Source organism: Brienomyrus brachyistius, chromosome 11, assembly GCF_023856365.1.
Source record: "Brienomyrus brachyistius isolate T26 chromosome 11, BBRACH_0.4, whole genome shotgun sequence".
NCBI lineage: Eukaryota > Metazoa > Chordata > Actinopteri > Osteoglossiformes > Mormyridae > Brienomyrus > Brienomyrus brachyistius.
Genome location: NC_064543.1, coordinates 26,452,134 through 26,472,207, shown reverse-complemented (window position 1 = coordinate 26,472,207; position 20,074 = coordinate 26,452,134).

The window sequence follows — 20,074 nt, the reverse complement described above, 5'->3', positions numbered from 1 at the left end:
TATCAGTCCGTCACAGACACAAATGTGGTACAGTCTGCATGACATACCAGTCCGTCACAGACACAGACAGAGGACACCATGAATGGCATGCCAGTCCGTCACAGACACAGATGGGGGACACTCTGAAAGCCATGCCAGTCCCTCACAGACACAGATGGGGAACACTCTATTTTGCATTCCAGTCTGTCACAGACACAGATGGAGGACACTCTGAATGGCATGCCAGTCAGTCACAGACATTGATGGAGGAGACTGTGAATGCCATGCCAGTACGTCATCGGATACAGATGGTGGACACTCTGAATTGCATGCCAGTCCGTCACAGATACAGATGTGGTACACTCTGCATGGCATGGCAGTCCGTCTCAGACACAGACACAGACCTTGAATGGCATGCCAATCCATCACAGACACGGACGGGGGACACTGTGAATGGCATGCCAGTCTGTCTCGGACAGAGATGGGGGACACTCAATATGGCATGCCAGTCTGTCACAGACACAGATGGGGGACACTCTGAATTGCATTCAAGTACGTAACAGAAACAGACGGGTGACACTCTGAATGACATACCAGTCCGTCACAGACACAGATGTGGTACAGTCTGCATGACATACCAGTCCGTCACAGACACAGATGTGGTACACTCTGCATGGCATGGCAGTCCGTCTCAGACACAGACACAGACTTTGAATGGCATGCCAATCCATCACAGACACGGACGGGGGACACTGTGAATGGCATGCCAGTCTGTCTCAGACAGAGATGGGGGACACTGTGAATGGCATGCCAGTCCGTCACGGACACAGATGGGGGACACTCTGAATGCCATGCCAGTCCGTCACAGCCACTGATGAGGGACATTATGAATGGCATGTCAGTCCATCACAGGACACAGACGGAGGACACCATGAATGGCATGCCAGTCCGTCACGGACACACACGGGGGACACACTGAATTGCATGCCAGTACGTTACAGACACAGACGGGTGACACTCTGAATGGAATGCCAGTCCGTCTCAGACACAGATGGGGGACACTGTGAATGGCATGTTAGTCTGTCACAGACACAGATGGGGGACACTGAATGGCATGCCAGTCCGTCACAGGACACAGATGGAGGACAGTCTGCATGTCATGTTAGTCTGTCACAGACACAAATGGGGGACACTGTGAATGGCATGCCAGTCTGTCACAGAGACAGACACAGACTGAATGGCATGTCAGTCCATCACAGACAGAGACGGAGGACATTCTTCATGACATGACAGTCTGTCACAGACATAGATGGAGGAGACTGTGAATGCCATGCCAGTCCGTCACAGACACTGATGAGGGACACTATGAATTGCATGCCAGTCCGTCACTGACACAGACGGGGGACACTCTGAATGGCATACCAGTCCATCACAGACACAGACGGTGGACACTGTGAATGGCATGCCAGTCCCTCATAGACACAGATGGGGGACACTCTATGTTGCATGCCAGTCTGTCACAGACAATAATGGGGGACACTATGAATGGCATGTCAGTCCATCACAGGACACAGATGGAGGACACCATGAATGGCATGCCAGTCCGTCACAGACACAGACGGAGGACACCATGAATGGCATGCCAGTCCGTCACAGACACAGACGGGGGACACTGTGAATGGCATGCTAGTCCATCACAGGACACAGACGCAGGATATTCTGCAAGGCATGCCAGTCCATCACAGGACACCGACGGAGGACACTCTGAATGGCATGCCAGTCCGTCACAGACAAAGACGGGGGACACTCTGAATGGAATGCCAGTCCGTCTCACTCATAGACACAGATTTTGAATGCCATGCCAGTCCGTCACAGACACTGATGAGGGACACTATGAATGGCATGTCAGTCCATCACAGGACACAGACGGAAGACACCATGAATGGCATGCCAGTCCGTCACGGACACAGATGGGGGACACTCTGAATGCCATGCCAGTCCGTCACAGCCACTGATGAGGGACACTATGAATGGCATGTCAGTCCATCACAGGACACAGACGGAGGACACCATGAATGGCATGCCAGTCCGTCACGGACACACACGGGGGGCACACTGAATTGCATGCCAGTACGTTACAGACACAGACGGGTGACACTCTGAATGGAATGCCAGTCCGTCTCAGACACAGATGGGGGACACTGTGAATGGCATGTTAGTCTGTCACAGACACAGATGGGGGACACTGAATGGCATGCCAGTCCGTCACAGGACACAGATGGAGGACAGTCTGCATGTCATGTTAGTCTGTCACAGACACAAATGGGGGACACTGTGAATGGCATGCCAGTCTGTCACAGAGACAGACACAGACTGAATGGCATGCCAGTCCATCACAGACAGAGACGGAGGACATTCTTCATGACATGACAGTCTGTCACAGACATAGATGGAGGAGACTGTGAATGCCATGCCAGTCCATCACAGACACAGATAGGGGATACTCTGAATTGCATGCCAGTCCGTCACTGACACAGACGGGGGACACTCTGAATGGCATACCAGTCCATCACAGACACAGACGGGGGACACTTTGAATGGCATGCAAGTCCATCACAGACACAAATGGGGGACACTATGAATGGCATGTCAGTCCGTCACAGGACACAGACAGGGGACACTCTGAATGGCATGCCACTCCGTCACAGACACAGACGGTGGACACTGTGAATGGCATGCCAGTCCGTCACAGGGCACAGAAGGAGGACACTCTGACTTGCATGCCAGTACGTTACAGAAACAGACGGGTGACACTCTGAATGGAATGCCAGTCCGTCTCAGACACAGACTTTGAATGGCATGCCAATCCATCACAGACACGGACGGGGGACACTGTGAATGGCATGCCAGTCTGTCTCAGACAGAGATGGGGGACACTCTTTATGGCATGCCAGTCTGTCACAGACACAGATGGGGGACACTCTGAATTGCATGCAATTACGTAACAGAAACAGACGGGTGACACTCTGAATGGAATGCCAGTCCGTCTCAGACACAGATGTGGGACACTGTGAATGGCATGCTAGTCTGTCACAGACACAGATGGGGGATACCGTGAATGGCATGCCAGTCCATCACAGGACACAGACGAAGGACATTCTGAATGGCATGCCAGTCCATCAGAGACATAGATGGGGGACACTCTGAATGGCATGCCAGTCCATATCAGACAGAGACGGAGGACATTGTGCATGGCATGCCAGTCTGTCACAGATACAGACTGGGGAGACTGTGAATGGAATGCCAGTCCGTCATAGACACAGACGCAGACTTTGAATGGCATGCCAGTCCATCACAGTCACAGACGGGGGACACTATGAATGGCATGTCAGTCGATCACAGGACACAGGTGGAGGACATTCTGAATGGCATGCCAGTACGTCACAGATACAGACGGCGGACACTATGAATGGCATGCCAGTCCGTCATAGTGCATAGACAGGGTACACTCTGAATGGCATGCCAGTCTGTCACAGACACAGATAGGGGACACTCTGAATGGCATGCCAGTCCATTACTGACACAGACGGCTGACACTATGAATGGCATGCCAGTCCGTCACCGGTCACAGACAGAGGACACTCTGAATGACATGCCAGTCCGTCACAGACACAGACGGGGGACACTCTGAATTGCATGCCAGTCCGTCACAGGACACAGATGGAGGAAACTCTGAATTACATGCCAGTCCGTCAGAAGTCACAGACGGGGGACACTTTGAATATCATGCTAGTCCATCACAGGACACAGACGCAGGACATTCTGAATGGCATGCCAGTCCATCACAGACACAGATGGGGGACACTCTGAATGTCATGCCTGTCTCTTACTGACACGGAATGGGGACACTATGAATGGCATGCCAGTCCATAACAGACACAGACGGGGGACACTCTGCATGGCATGCCAGTCCATCAGAAACACAGACAGGGGACACTGTGAATGGCATGCCAGTCAATCGCAGACACAGATCGAGGACACTCTGAATTGCATGCCAGTCCGTCACAAGACACAGACAGGGGACACTCTGAATGGCATGCCAGTCCGTCACAGACACAGACGGTGGACACTGTGAATGGCATGCCCGTCCGTCACAGGACACAGATGGAGGACACTCTGAATTGCATTCCAGTCCGTCACAGGTCACAGAAAGTGGTCACTCTGAATGACATGTGAGTCCTTCACAAGACACAGACGGGGGACACTGTGAATGGCATGCCAGACCGTCACTGGACACAGACAGAGGACACTCTGAATTGCATGCCAGTCCATCACAGAAATAGATGGGGGACACTGTGAATGGCATGCCAGTCCATCACAGACACAGACGGGGGACACTGTGAATGGCATGCCAGTCCATCACAGACACAGACGGGGGACACTGTGAATGGCATGCCAGTCCTTCACTGGACACAGACAGAGGACACTCTGAATGGCATGCCAGTCTGTCACAGACATAGACGGGGGCAACTGTGAATGGCATGCCTGTCCGTCACAGACACAGACGGTGGACACTGTGAATGGCATGCCAGTCTATCACAGACACAGACGCAGGATATTCTGAATGGCATGCCAGTCCATCACAGAAATAGATGGGGGACACTGTGAATGGCATGCCAGTCCATCACAGACACAGACGAGGGACACTGTGAATGGCATGCCATTCTGTCAGAGACACAGATGGGGGACACTCTGAATGGCATGCCAGTCCATCACAGGACACAGATGGAGGACACCATGAATGGCATGCCAGTCCATCACAGAAATAGATGGGGGACACTGTGAATGGCATGCCAGTCCATCACAGACACAGACGAGGGACACTGTGAATGGCATGCCATTCTGTCAGAGACACAGATGGGGGACACTCTGAATGGCATGCCAGTCCATCACAGGACACAGATGGAGGACACTCTGAATTGCATGCCAGTCCGTCACCGGTCACAGAGAGAGGACACTCTGAATGACATGCCAGTCCGTCACAGACACAGACAGAGGACACTCTGAATGACATGCCAGTCCGTCACAGACACAGATGGGGGACACTCTGAATGGCATGCCAGTCCGTCAGAAGACACAGACGGGGGACACTTTGAATATCATGCTAGTCCATAACAGGACACAGACGCAGGACATTCTGAGTGGCATGCCAGTCCGTCACAGACACAGACGGGGGACACTGTAAATGGCATGCTAGTCCATCGCAGACACAGACGGGGGACACTGTGAATGGCATGCCAGTCTCTCACAGACACAGACGGGGGACACTGTGAATGGCATGCCAGTCTCTCACAGACACAGACGGGGGACACTGTGAATGGCATGCCAGTCCATCACAGACACAGATAGGGGACACTCTGAATTGCATGCCAGTCCATCACAGACACAGACGGGGGACACTCTGAATGGCATGCCAGCCCATCACAGACACAGACGCAGGACATTCTGAATGGCATGCCAGTCCATCACAGAAATAGATGGGGGACACTGTGAATGGCATGCCAGTCCATCACAGACACAGACGGGGGACACTGTGAATGGCATGCCATTCTGTCAGAGACACAGATGGGGGACACTCTGAATGGCATGCCAGTCTGTCACAGACACAGACGGGGAACACTGTGAATGGCATGCCAGTCCTTCACTGGACACAGACAGAGGACACTCTGAATGGCATGCCAGTCTGTCACAGACATAGACGGGGGCAACTGTGAATGGCATGCCTGTCCGTCACAGACACAGACGGTGGACACTGTGAATGGCATGCCAGTCTGTCACAGACACAGATGGGGGACACTCTGAATGTCATGCCAGTCTCTTACTGACACGGAATGGGGACACTATGAATGGCATGCCAGTCCATAACAGACACAGACGGGGGACACTCTGCATGGCATGCCAGTCCATCACAAACACAGACAGGGGACACTGTGAATGGCATGCCAGTCCATCGCAGACACAGATCGAGGACACTCTGAATTGCATGCCAGTCCGTCACAAGACACAGACAGGGGACACTCTGAATGGCATGCCAGTCCGTCACAGACACAGACGGTGGACACTATGAATGGCATGCCAGTCCGTCACAGGACACAGATGGAGGACACTCTGAATTGCATTCCAGTCCGTCACAGGTCACAGATAGTGGACACTCTGAATGACATGTTAGTCCTTCACAAGACACAGACGGGGGACACTGTGAATGGCATGCCAGACCGTCACTGGACACAGACAGAGGACACTCTGAATGGCATGCCAGTCCGTCTCAGACACACACGGTGGACAGTGTGAATGGCATGCCAGTCCGTCACAGGACACAGATGGAGGACACTCTGAATTGCATGCCAGTCCGTCACAGGCCACAGACAGAGGACACTCTGAATTACATGCCAGTCCGTCACAGACACAGACGGGGGAAACTCTGAATGGCATGCCAGTCTGTCACAGACACAGATGGGGGACACTGTGAATGGCATGCTAGTCCATCACAAGACACAGACGCAGGACATTCTGAATGGCAAGTCAGTCCGTCACAGTCACAGACGGGGGACACTATGAATGGCATGCCAGTCCATCACAGACACAGACGGGGGACACTCTGCATGGCATGCCAGTCCATCACAGACACAGACAGGGGACACTGTGAATGGCATGCCAGTCCATCACAGACACAGAAAGGGAAGACTGTGAATGGCATGCCAGTCCATCAGAGACACAGACGGCGGACATTATGAATAGCATGACAGTCCATCACAGACACAGACAGGGACGACTGTGAATGGCATGCCAGTCCATCACAGACACAGACGGGGGACACTCTGAATGGCATGCCAGTCCATCACAGACACAGATGGGAGACACTCTGAATGACATGCCAGCCCTTCACAAACACAGACGGAGGACATTTTGCTTGGCATGCCAGTCCGTCACAGAGACAGATGAGGGACACTCTATATGGCATTCCAGTCCGTCAAAGACACAGACGGGGGACACTGTGAATGGCATGCCAGACCGTCACTGGACACAGACAGAGGACACTCTGAATGGCATGTGAGTCCTTCACAAGACACAGACGGGGGACACTGTGAATGGCATGCCAGACCGTCACTGGACACAGACGGAGGACACTCTGAATGGCATGCCAGTCCGTCTCAGACACACACGGTGGACAGTGTGAATGGCATGCCAGTCCGTCACAGGACACAGATGGAGGAGACTCTGAATTGCATGCCAGTCCGTCACAGGCCACAGACAGAGGACACTCTGAATTACATGCCAGTCCGTCACAGACACAGACGGGGGAAACTCTGAATGGCATGCCAGTCTGTCACAGACACAGATGGGGGACACTGTGAATGGCATGCTAGTCCATCACAAGACACAGACGCAGGACATTCTGAATGGCAAGTCAGTCCGTCACAGTCACAGACGGGGGACACTATGAATGGCATGCCAGTCCATCACAGACACAGACGGGGGACACTCTGCATGGCATGCCAGTCCATCACAGACACAGACAGGGGACACTGTGAATGGCATGCCAGTCCATCACAGACACAGAACGGGAAGACTGTGAATGGCATGCCAGTCCATCAGAGACACAGACGGCGGACACTATGAATAGCATGACAGTCCATCACAGACACAGACAGGGACGACTGTGAATGGCATGCCAGTCCATCACAGACACAGACGGGGGACACTCTGAATGGCATGCCAGTCCATCACAGACACAGATGGGAGACACTCTGAATGACATGCCAGCCCTTCACAAACACAGACGGAGGACATTTTGCTTGGCATGCCAGTCCGTCACAGAGACAGATGAGGGACACTCTATATGGCATTCCAGTCCGTCAAAGACACAGACGGGGGACACTGTGAATGGCATGCCAGACCGTCACTGGACACAGACAGAGGACACTCTGAATGGCATGCCAGTCCGTCTCAGACACACACGGTGGACAGTGTGAATGGCATGCCAGTCCGTCACAGGACACAGATGGAGGACACTCTGAATTGCATGCCAGTCCGTCACAGGCCACAGACAGAGGACACTCTGAATTACATGCCAGTCCGTCACAGACACAGACGGGGGAAACTCTGAATGGCATGCCAGTCTGTCACAGACACAGATGGGGGACACTGTGAATGGCATGCTAGTCCATCACAAGACACAGACGCAGGACATTCTGAATGGCAAGTCAGTCCGTCACAGTCACAGACGGGGGACACTATGAATGGCATGCCAGTCCATCACAGACACAGACGAGGGACACTCTGCATGGCATGCCAGTCCATCACAGACACAGACAGGGGACACTGTGAATGGCATGCCAGTCCATCACAGACACAGAAAGGGAAGACTGTGAATGGCATGCCAGTCCATCACAGACACAGACGGCGGACACTATGAATAGCATGACAGTCCATCACAGACACAGACAGGGACGACTGTGAATGGCATGCCAGTCCATCACAGACACAGACGGGGGACACTCTGAATGGCATGCCAGTCCATCACAGACACAGATGGGAGACACTCTGAATGACATGCCAGCCCTTCACAAACACAGACGGAGGACATTTTGCTTGGCATGCCAGTCCGTCACAGAGACAGATGAGGGACACTCTATATGTCATTCCAGTCCGTCAAAGACACAGATGGGGGACACTATGAATGGCATGTCAGTCCATCACAGGACACAGATGGAGGACACTCTGAATAGCATGCCAGTCCGTCACAGACACAGATAGGGGACAATGTGAATGCAATGCCAGTCCGTCACAGGCACAGATGGGGGACACTCTATATGGCATGCCAGTCTGTCACAGTCACAAACGGGGGACACTATAAATGGCATGTCAGTCCATCTCAGACACAGATGGGGGACGCTATTAATGGCGTGTCAGTCCGTCTCAGGACACAGATGGAGGACACTCTGAATTGCATGCCAGTCCATCACAGACACAGACGGGGGACACTTTGAATGGCATGCTAGTCCATCACAGACACAGATGGGGGACACTATGAATATCATGTCAGTCCATCACAGACACAGACGGGGGACTCTCTGAATGGCATGCCAGTCTGTCACATACACAGACGGGGAACACTGTGAATGGCATGCCAGTCCTTCACTGGACACAGACAGAGGACACTGTGAATGGCATGCCAGTCTGTCACAGACATAGACGGGGGCAACTGTGAATGGCATGCCTGTCCGTCACAGACACAGACGGTGGACACTGTGAATGGCATGCCAGTCTGTCACAGACACAGACGGGGGACACTCTGAATGTCATGCCAGTCTCTTACTGACACGGAATGGGGACACTATGAATGGCATGCCAGTCCATAACAGACACAGACGGGGGACACTCTGCATGGCATGCCAGTCCATCACAAACACAGACAGAGGACACTCTGAATTGCATGCCAGTCCGTCACAGGTCACAGACAGAGGACACTCTGAATGATATGCCAGTCCGTCACAAGACACAGACAGGGGACACTCTGAATGGCATGCCAGTCCGTCACAGACACAGACGGTGGACACTGTGAATGGCATGCCAGTCCGTCACAGGACACAGATGGAGGACACTCTGAATTGCATTCCAGTCCGTCACAGGTCACAGAAAGTGGACACTCTGAATGACATGTGAGTCCTTCACAAGACACAGACCGGCCATACTGTGAATGGCATGCCAGTCCATCACAGGACACAGACGGGGGACACTCTGCATGGCATGCCAGTCCATCACAGACACAGGCAGGGGACATTGTGAATGGCATGCCAGTTCATCGCAGACACAGATGGGGTATACTGTGAATGGCATGCCAGTCCATCACAGGACACAGATGGAGGACACTCTGAATTGCATGCCAGTCCGTCACCGGTCACAGAGAGAGGACACTCTGAATGACATGCCAGTCCGTCACAGACACAGACAGGGGACACTCTGAATTGCATGCCAGTCCGTCACCGGTCACAGACAGAGGACACTCTGAATGACATGCCAGTCCGTCACAGACTCAGACGGGGGACACTCTGAATGGCATGCCAGTCCGTCAGAAGACACAGACGGGGGACACTTTGAATATCATGCTAGTCCATCACAGGACACAGACGCAGGACATTCTGAGTGGCATGCCAGTCTGTCACAGACACAGACGGGGGACACTCTGAATGTCATGCCAGTCTCTTACTGACACGGAATGGGGACACTATGAATGGCATGCCAGTCCATAACAGACACAGACGGGGGACACTCTGCATGGCATGCCAGGCCATCACAGACAGAGGACACTCTGAATTGCATGCCAGTCCGTCACAGGTCACAGACAGAGGACACTCTGAATGATATGCCAGTCCGTCACAAGACACAGACAGGGGACACTCTGAATGGCATGCCAGTCCGTCACAGACACAGACGGTGGACACTGTGAATGGCATGCCAGTCCGTCACAGGACACAGATGGAGGACACTCTGAATTGCATTCCAGTCCGTCACAGGTCACAGAAAGTGGACACTCTGAATGACATGTGAGTCCTTCACAAGACACAGACCAGCCATACTGTGAATGGCATGCCAGTCCATCACAGGACACAGACGGGGGACACTCTGCATGGCATGCCAGTCCATCACAGACACAGACAGGGGACATTGTGAATGGCATGCCAGTTCATCGCAGACACAGATGGGGTATACTGTGAATGGCATGCCAGTCCATCACAGGACACAGATGGAGGACACTCTGAATTGCATGCCAGTCCGTCACCGGTCACAGAGAGAGGACACTCTGAATGACATGCCAGTCCGTCACAGACACACACAGGGGACACTCTGAATTGCATGCCAGTCCATCACCGGTCACAGACAGAGGACACTCTGAATGACATGCCAGTCCGTCACAGACACAGACGGGGGACACTCTGAATGGCATGCCAGTCCGTCAGAAGACACAGACGGGGGACACTTTGAATATCATGCTAGTCCATCACAGGACACAGACGCAGGACATTCTGAGTGGCATGCCAGTCCGTCACAGACACAGACGGGGGACACTGTAAAGGCATGCTAGTCCATCGCAGACACAGACGGGGGACACTGTGAATTGCATGCCAATCTCTCACAGACACAGACGGGGGACACTGTGAATGGCATGCCATTCTGTCAGAGACACAGATGGGGGACACTCTGAATGGCATGCCAGTCCATCACAGGACACAGATGGAGGACACTCTGAATTGCATGCCAGTCCGTCACCGGTCACAGAGAGAGGACACTCTGAATGACATGCCAGTCCGTCACAGACACAGACAGGGGACACTCTGAATTGCATGCCAGTCCGTCACCGGTCACAGACAGAGGACACTCTGAATGACATGCCAGTCCGTCACAGACACAGACGGGGGACACTCTGAATGGCATGCCAGTCCGTCAGAAGACACAGACGGGAGACACTTTGAATATCATGCTAGTCCATCACAGGACACAGACGCAGGACATTCTGAGTGGCATGCCAGTCCGTCACAAACACAGACGGGGGACACTGTAAATGGCATGCTAGTCCATCGCAGACACAGACGGGGGACACTGTGAATGGCATGCCAGTCCGTCACAGACACAGACGGTGGACACTGTGAATGGCATGCCAGTCCGTCACAGGACACAGATGGAGGACACTCTGAATTGCATTCCAGTCCGTCACAGGTCACAGAAAGTGGACACTCTGAATGACATGTGAGTCCTTCACAAGACACAGACCGGCCATACTGTGAATGGCATGCCAGTCCATCACAGGACACAGATGGAGGACACTCTGAATTGCATGCCAGTCCGTCACCGGTCACAGAGAGAGGACACTCTGAATGACATGCCAGTCCGTCACAGACACAGACAGGGGACACTCTGAATTGCATGCCAGTCCGTCACCGGTCACAGACAGAGGACACTCTGAATGACATGCCAGTCCGTCACAGACACAGACGGGGGACACTCTGAATGGCATGCCAGTCCGTCAGAAGACACAGACGGGGGACACTTTGAATATCATGCTAGTCCATCACAGGACACAGACGCAGGACATTCTGAGTGGCATGCCAGTCCGTCACAGACACAGACGGGGGACACTGTAAATGGCATGCTAGTCCATCGCAGACACAGACGGGGGACACTGTGAATGGCATGCCAGTCTCTCACAGACACAGACGGGGGACACTGTGAATGGCATGCCAGTCTCTCACAGACACAGACGGGGGACACTGTGAATGGCATGCCATTCTGTCAGAGACACAGATGGGGGACACTCTGAATGGCATGCCAGTCCATCACAGGACACAGATGGAGGACACTCTGAATTGCATGCCAGTCCGTCACCGGTCACAGAGAGAGGACACTCTGAATGACATGCCAGTCCGTCACAGACACAGACAGGGGACACTCTGAATTGCATGCCAGTCCGTCACCGGTCACAGACAGAGGACACTCTGAATGACATGCCAGTCCGTCACAGACACAGACGGGGGACACTCTGAATGGCATGCCAGTCCGTCAGAAGACACAGACGGGAGACACTTTGAATATCATGCTAGTCCATCACAGGACACAGACGCAGGACATTCTGAGTGGCATGCCAGTCCGTCACAGACACAGACGGGGGACACTGTAAATGGCATGCTAGTCCATCGCAGACACAGACGGGGGACACTGTGAATGGCATGCCAGTCTCTCACAGACACAGACGGGGGACACTGTGAATGGCATGCCAGTCTCTCACAGACACAGACGGGGACACTGTGAATGGCATGCCAGTCCATCACAGACACAGATAGGGGACACTCTGAATTGCATGCCAGTCCATCACAGACACAGACGGGGGACACTCTGAATGGCATGCCAGCCCATCACAGACACAGACGCAGGACATTCTGAATGGCATGCCAGTCCATCACAGAAATAGATGGGGGACACTGTGAATGGCATGCCAGTCCATCACAGACACAGACGGGGGACACTGTGAATGGCATGCCATTCTGTCAGAGACACAGATGGGGGACACTCTGAATGGCATGCCAGTCTGTCACAGACACAGACGGGGAACACTGTGAATGGCATGCCAGTCCTTCACTGGACACAGACAGAGGACACTCTGAATGGCATGCCAGTCTGTCACAGACATAGACGGGGGCAACTGTGAATGACATGCCTGTCCGTCACAGACACAGACGGTGGACACTGTGAATGGCATGCCAGTCTGTCACAGACACAGATGGGGGACACTCTGAATGTCATGCCAGTCTCTTACTGACACGGAATGGGGACACTATGAATGGCATGCCAGTCCATAACAGACACAGACGGGGGACACTCTGCATGGCATGCCAGTCTCTCACAGACACAGACGGGGGACACTATAAATGGCATGTCAGTCCATCTCAGACACAGATGGGGGACGCTATTAATGGCGTGTCAGTCCGTCTCAGGACACAGATGGAGGACACTCTGAATTGCATGCCAGTCCATCACAGACACAGACGGGGGACACTTTGAATGGCATGCTAGTCCATCACAGACACAGATGGGGGACACTATGAATATCATGTCAGTCCATCACAGACAGAGACGGGGAACACTCTGAATGGCATGCCAGCCCATCACAGACACAGACGCAGGACATTCTGAATGGCATGCCAGTCCATCACAGAAATAGATGGGGGACACTGTGAATGGCATGCCAGTCCATCACAGACACAGACGGGGGACACTGTGAATGGCATGCCATTCTGTCAGAGACACAGATGGGGGACTCTCTGAATGGCATGCCAGTCTGTCACATACACAGACGGGGAACGCTGTGAATGGCATGCCAGTCCTTCACTGGACACAGACAGAGGACACTCTGAATGGCATGCCAGTCCGTCACAAGACACACACAGGGGACACTGTGAATGGCATGCCTGTCCGTCACAGACACAGACGGTGGACACTGTGAATGGCATGCCAGTCTGTCACAGACACAGACGGGGGACACTCTGAATGTCATGCCAGTCCGTCACAGACAGAGACGGGGCACTTTGTGAATGGCATACCAGTCTGTCACAGACGGAGATCGGGGACACTGTGAATGGCATGCCAGTCCGTCATAGATGGGGGGCACTATGAATGGCTTGCCTGTCTGTCACAGACACAGACGGGGGACAATCTGAATCTCATGCCAGTCTGTCACAGACACAGATGGGGGACAATCTGAATTGCATGCCAGTCCGTCACAGGTCACATACAGAGGACACTCTGAATTACATGCCAGTCCGTCACAGACACAGATGGGGGACACTCTGAATTGCATTCCAGTCCGTCACAGGTCACAGAAAGTGGACACTCTGAATGACATGTGAGTCCTTCACAAGACACAGACGGGCCATACTGTGAATGGCATGCCAGTCCATCACAGGACACAGATTGAGGACACTCTGAATTGCATGCCAGTCCGTCACAGGTCACAGACAGAGGACACTCTGAATGATATGCCAGTCCGTCACAAGACACAGACAGGGGACACTCTGAATGGCATGCCAGTCCGTCACAGACACAGACGGTGGACACTGTGAATGGCATGCCAGTCCGTCACAGGACACAGATGGAGGACACTCTGAATTGCATTCCAGTCCGTCACAGGTCACAGAAAGTGGACACTCTGAATGACATGTGAGTCCTTCACAAGACACAGACGGGGGACACTGTGAATGGCATGCCAGACCGTCACTGGACACAGACAGAGGACACTCTGAATGGCATGCCAGTCCGTCTCAGACACACACGGTGGACAGTGTGAATGGCATGCCAGTCCGTCACAGACACAGAAAGGGAAGACTGTGAATGGCATGCCAGTCCATCACAGGCACAGACGGCGGACACTATGAATAGCATGACAGTCCATCACAGACACAGACAGGGACGACTGTGAATGGCATGCCAGTCCATCACAGACACAGACGGGGGACACTCTGAATGGCATGCCAGTCCATCACAGACACAGATGGGAGACACTCTGAATGACATGCCAGCCCTTCACAGACACAGACGGAGGACATTTTGCTTGGCATGCCAGTCCGTCACAGAGACAGATGAGGGACACTCTATATGGCATTCCAGTCCGTCAAAGACACAGATGGGGGACACTATGAATGGCATGTCAGTCCATCACAGGACACAGGTGGAGGACACTCTCAATAGCATGCCAGTCCGTCACAGACACAGACGGGGGACAATGTGAATGCAATGCCAGTCCGTCACAGACACAGATGGGGAACACTCTATATGGCATGCCAGTCCATCTCAGACACAGATGGGGGACGCTATGAATGGCGTGTCAGTCCGTCTCAGGACACAGATGGAGGACACTCTGAATGGCATGCCAGTCCGTCACAAGACACAGACAGGGGACACTGTGAATGGCATGCCAGTCCGTCACAGACACAGACGGAGGACATTTTGCATGGCATGCCAGTTTGTCACAGACACAGATGGGGGACACTCTGAATGCTATGCCAGTCCGTCACAGACAGAGACGGGGCACTTTGTGAATGGCATACCAGTCTGTCACAGACGGAGATCGGGGACACTGTGAATGGCATGCCAGTCCGTCACAGACACAGACGGGGGATACTGTGAATGGCTTGCCAGTCCATCACAGGACACAGACGGGGAACACTGTGAATGGCATGCCAGTCCATCGCTGGACACAGACGGGGAACACTGTGAATGGCATGCCAGTCCATCGCTGGACACAGACGCAGGACATTCTGAATGGCATGCCAGTCCATCACAGACATAGATGGGGGGCACTATGAATGGCTTGCCTGTCTGTCACAGACACAGACGGGGGACAATCTGAATCTCATGCCAGTCTGTCACAGACACAGATGGGGGACAATCTGAATTGCATGCCAGTCCGTCACAGGTCACATACAGAGGACACTCTGAATTACATGCCAGTCCGTCACAGACACAGATGGGGGACACTGTGAATGGCATGCTAGTCCATCACAAGACACAGACGCAGGACATTCTGAATGGCAAGTCAGTCCGTCACAGTCACAGACGGGGGACACTATGAATGGCATGCCAGTCCATCACAGACACAGACGGGGGACACTCTGCATGGCATGCCAGTCCATCACAGACACAGACAGGGGACACTGTGAATGGCATGCCAGTCCATCACAGACACAGAAAGGGAAGACTGTGAATGGCATGCCAGTCCATCACAGACACAGACGGCGGACACTATGAATAGCATGACAGTCCATCACAGACACAGACAGGGACGACTGTGAATGGCATGCCAGTCCATCACAGACACAGACGGGGGACACTCTGAATGGCATGCCAGTCCATCACAGACACAGATGGGAGACACTCTGAATGACATGCCAGCCCTTCACAGACACAGACGGAGGACATTTTGCTTGGCATGCCAGTCCGTCACAGACACAGAAAGGGAAGACTGTGAATGGCATGCCAGTCCATCACAGGCACAGACGGCGGACACTATGAATAGCATGACAGTCCATCACAGACACAGACAGGGACGACTGTGAATGGCATGCCAGTCCATCACAGACACAGACGGGGGACACTCTGAATGGCATGCCAGTCCATCACAGACACAGATGGGAGACACTCTGAATGACATGCCAGCCCTTCACAGACACAGACGGAGGACATTTTGCTTGGCATGCCAGTCCGTCACAGAGACAGATGAGGGACACTCTATATGGCATTCCAGTCCGTCAAAGACACAGATGGGGGACACTATGAATGGCATGTCAGTCCATCACAGGGCACAGGTGGAGGACACTCTCAATAGCATGCCAGTCCGTCACAGACACAGACGGGGGACAATGTGAATGCAATGCCAGTCCGTCACAGACACAGATGGGGAACACTCTATATGGCATGCCAGTCCATCTCAGACACAGATGGGGGACGCTATGAATGGCGTGTCAGTCCGTCTCAGGACACAGATGGAGGACACTCTGAATGGCATGCCAGTCCGTCACAAGACACAGACAGGGGACACTGTGAATGGCATGCCAGTCCGTCACAGACACAGACGGAGGACATTTTGCATGGCATGCCAGTTTGTCACAGACACAGATGGGGGACACTCTGAATGCTATGCCAGTCCGTCACAGACAGAGACGGGGCACTTTGTGAATGGCATACCAGTCTGTCACAGACGGAGATCGGGGACACTGTGAATGGCATGCCAGTCCGTCACAGACACAGACGGGGGATACTGTGAATGGCTTGCCAGTCCATCACAGGACACAGACGGGGAACACTGTGAATGGCATGCCAGTCCATCGCTGGACACAGACGGGGAACACTGTGAATGGCATGCCAGTCCATCGCTGGACACAGACGCAGGACATTCTGAATGGCATGCCAGTCCATCACAGACATAGATGGGGGGCACTATGAATGGCTTGCCTGTCTGTCACAGACACAGACGGGGGACAATCTGAATCTCATGCCAGTCTGTCACAGACACAGATGGGGGACAATCTGAATTGCATGCCAGTCCGTCACAGGTCACATACAGAGGACACTCTGAATTACATGCCAGTCCGTCACAGACACAGATGGGGGACACTGTGAATGGCATGCTAGTCCATCACAAGACACAGACGCAGGACATTCTGAATGGCAAGTCAGTCCGTCACAGTCACAGACGGGGGACACTATGAATGGCATGCCAGTCCATCACAGACACAGACGGGGGACACTCTGCATGGCATGCCAGTCCATCACAGACACAGACAGGGGACACTGTGAATGGCATGCCAGTCCATCACAGACACAGAAAGGGAAGACTGTGAATGGCATGCCAGTCCATCACAGACACAGACGGCGGACACTATGAATAGCATGACAGTCCATCACAGACACAGACAGGGACGACTGTGAATGGCATGCCAGTCCATCACAGACACAGACGGGGGACACTCTGAATGGCATGCCAGTCCATCACAGACACAGATGGGAGACACTCTGAATGACATGCCAGCCCTTCACAGACACAGACGGAGGACATTTTGCTTGGCATGCCAGTCCGTCACAGAGACAGATGAGGGACACTCTATATGGCATTCCAGTTCGTCAAAGACACAGATGGGGGACACTATGAATGGCATGTCAGTCCATCACAGGACACAGATGGAGGACACTCTGAATAGCATGCCAGTCCGTCACAGACACAGACGGGGGACAATCTGAATGCAATGCCAGTCCGTCACAGACACAGATGGGGAACACTCTATATGGCATGCCAGTCTGTCACAGTCACAAACGGGGGACACTATAAATGGCATGTCAGTCCATCTCAGACACAGATGGGGGACGCTATGAATGGCGTGTCAGTCCGTCTCAGGACACAGATGGACGACACTCTGAATGGCATGCCAGTCCGTCACAAGACACAGACAGGGGACACTGTGAATGGCATGCCAGTCCGTCACAGACACAGACGGAGGACATTTTGCATGGCATGCCAGTTTGTCACAGACACAGATGGGGGACACTCTGAATGCTATGCCAGTCCGTCACAGACAGAGACGGGGCACTTTGTGAATGGCATACCAGTCTGTCACAGACAGAGATCGGGGACACTCTGAATGGCATGCCAGTCCGTCACAGACACAGACGGGGGATACTGTGAATGGCATGCCAGTCCATCACAGGACACAGACGGGGAACACTGTGAATGGCATGCCAGTCCATCGCTGGACACAGACGGGGAACACTGTGAATGGCATGCCAGTCCATCGCTGGACACAGACGCAGGACATTCTGAATGGCATGCCAGTCCATCACAGACATAGATGGGGGGCACTATGAATGGCTTGCCAGTCTGTCACAGACACAGACGGGGGACAATCTGAATCTCATGCCAGTCTGTCACAGACACAGATGGGGGACAATCTGAATCTCATGTCAGTCCATCACAGGACACAGACAGGGGACACCCTGGATAGTATAGTAGTCTGTCATTCTTCACATGGTCACTCAGTATGGACAGTTTTAAGATGGTAATTCATTAAACCATATGACCACTGATGCAAACACGCAGAAAACACTGGGCCTAAGTTATGGCTGAAAACCACAAACATGGATATGTGAGGTTACTGTCTTAAAGACAGCCATCTAGCTGGCTGTGAAGGACTATTCTGCACATTCTGCCTTTATCTAAGTCTGATTGCTTAATGAACTTTACCCTCCGTAATTTCACAGGTGTCTGAATAGTGAAACCCGTTCCTTTCAACTGCAGTGAGATGTGGCAGGTAAACAAACTTCAATACCCACCAGAAAATGTCTTTTTATTATTATATTTTTTTGACCTGGAGTGTAGAGGGATACAGATGGCGTTCATGGAGGAATTGGGGGCAGTGAGAAGTGGTTTGCTCTGCCTGACTGGATCCAGCAGGCAGATGCCTGCCGGTGGTCAGAACTGACCGCTTGCTGCAGGGCATTTAAGCTACACAGCACTTGCAGCTCATTTGCTGTCAGCCCAATGCCTCTCCTGCCCAGCCTTTAATTACTTAATTATTCTTTATTAGGCACACTTAAATTGGTACATGCATGCTTCATGATGGGCAGAGAGCTTTCTGTTCCCCTTACAGAAGGCAGAGAGCTTCCTGCACCTACATTCTCGTGTAAAATTTCTTTTTATTATCAATTTATACAAGACAGGCCTCACTTATTGTTATGCTAACGGCACCATACAGCATTGACTAAAACGTTCACTCTCTGTCTTGTGAGCAATAGATTCACATGGCAATCAACGCACCTTCACCAAACAAAATTGCTTTCAGAAACAGAAATCGTTTTCTTTCTCTATATTCATGCAAGTGATTTGTTGTACAATGTCACCTTACTCAGTGGTAGCGAACCAGGTTTACATCCCCCCACCTCCTCGCATCACTTTCTCTCTCCCTGCCTTTGTCTGAATCAGTCAATTTATTTC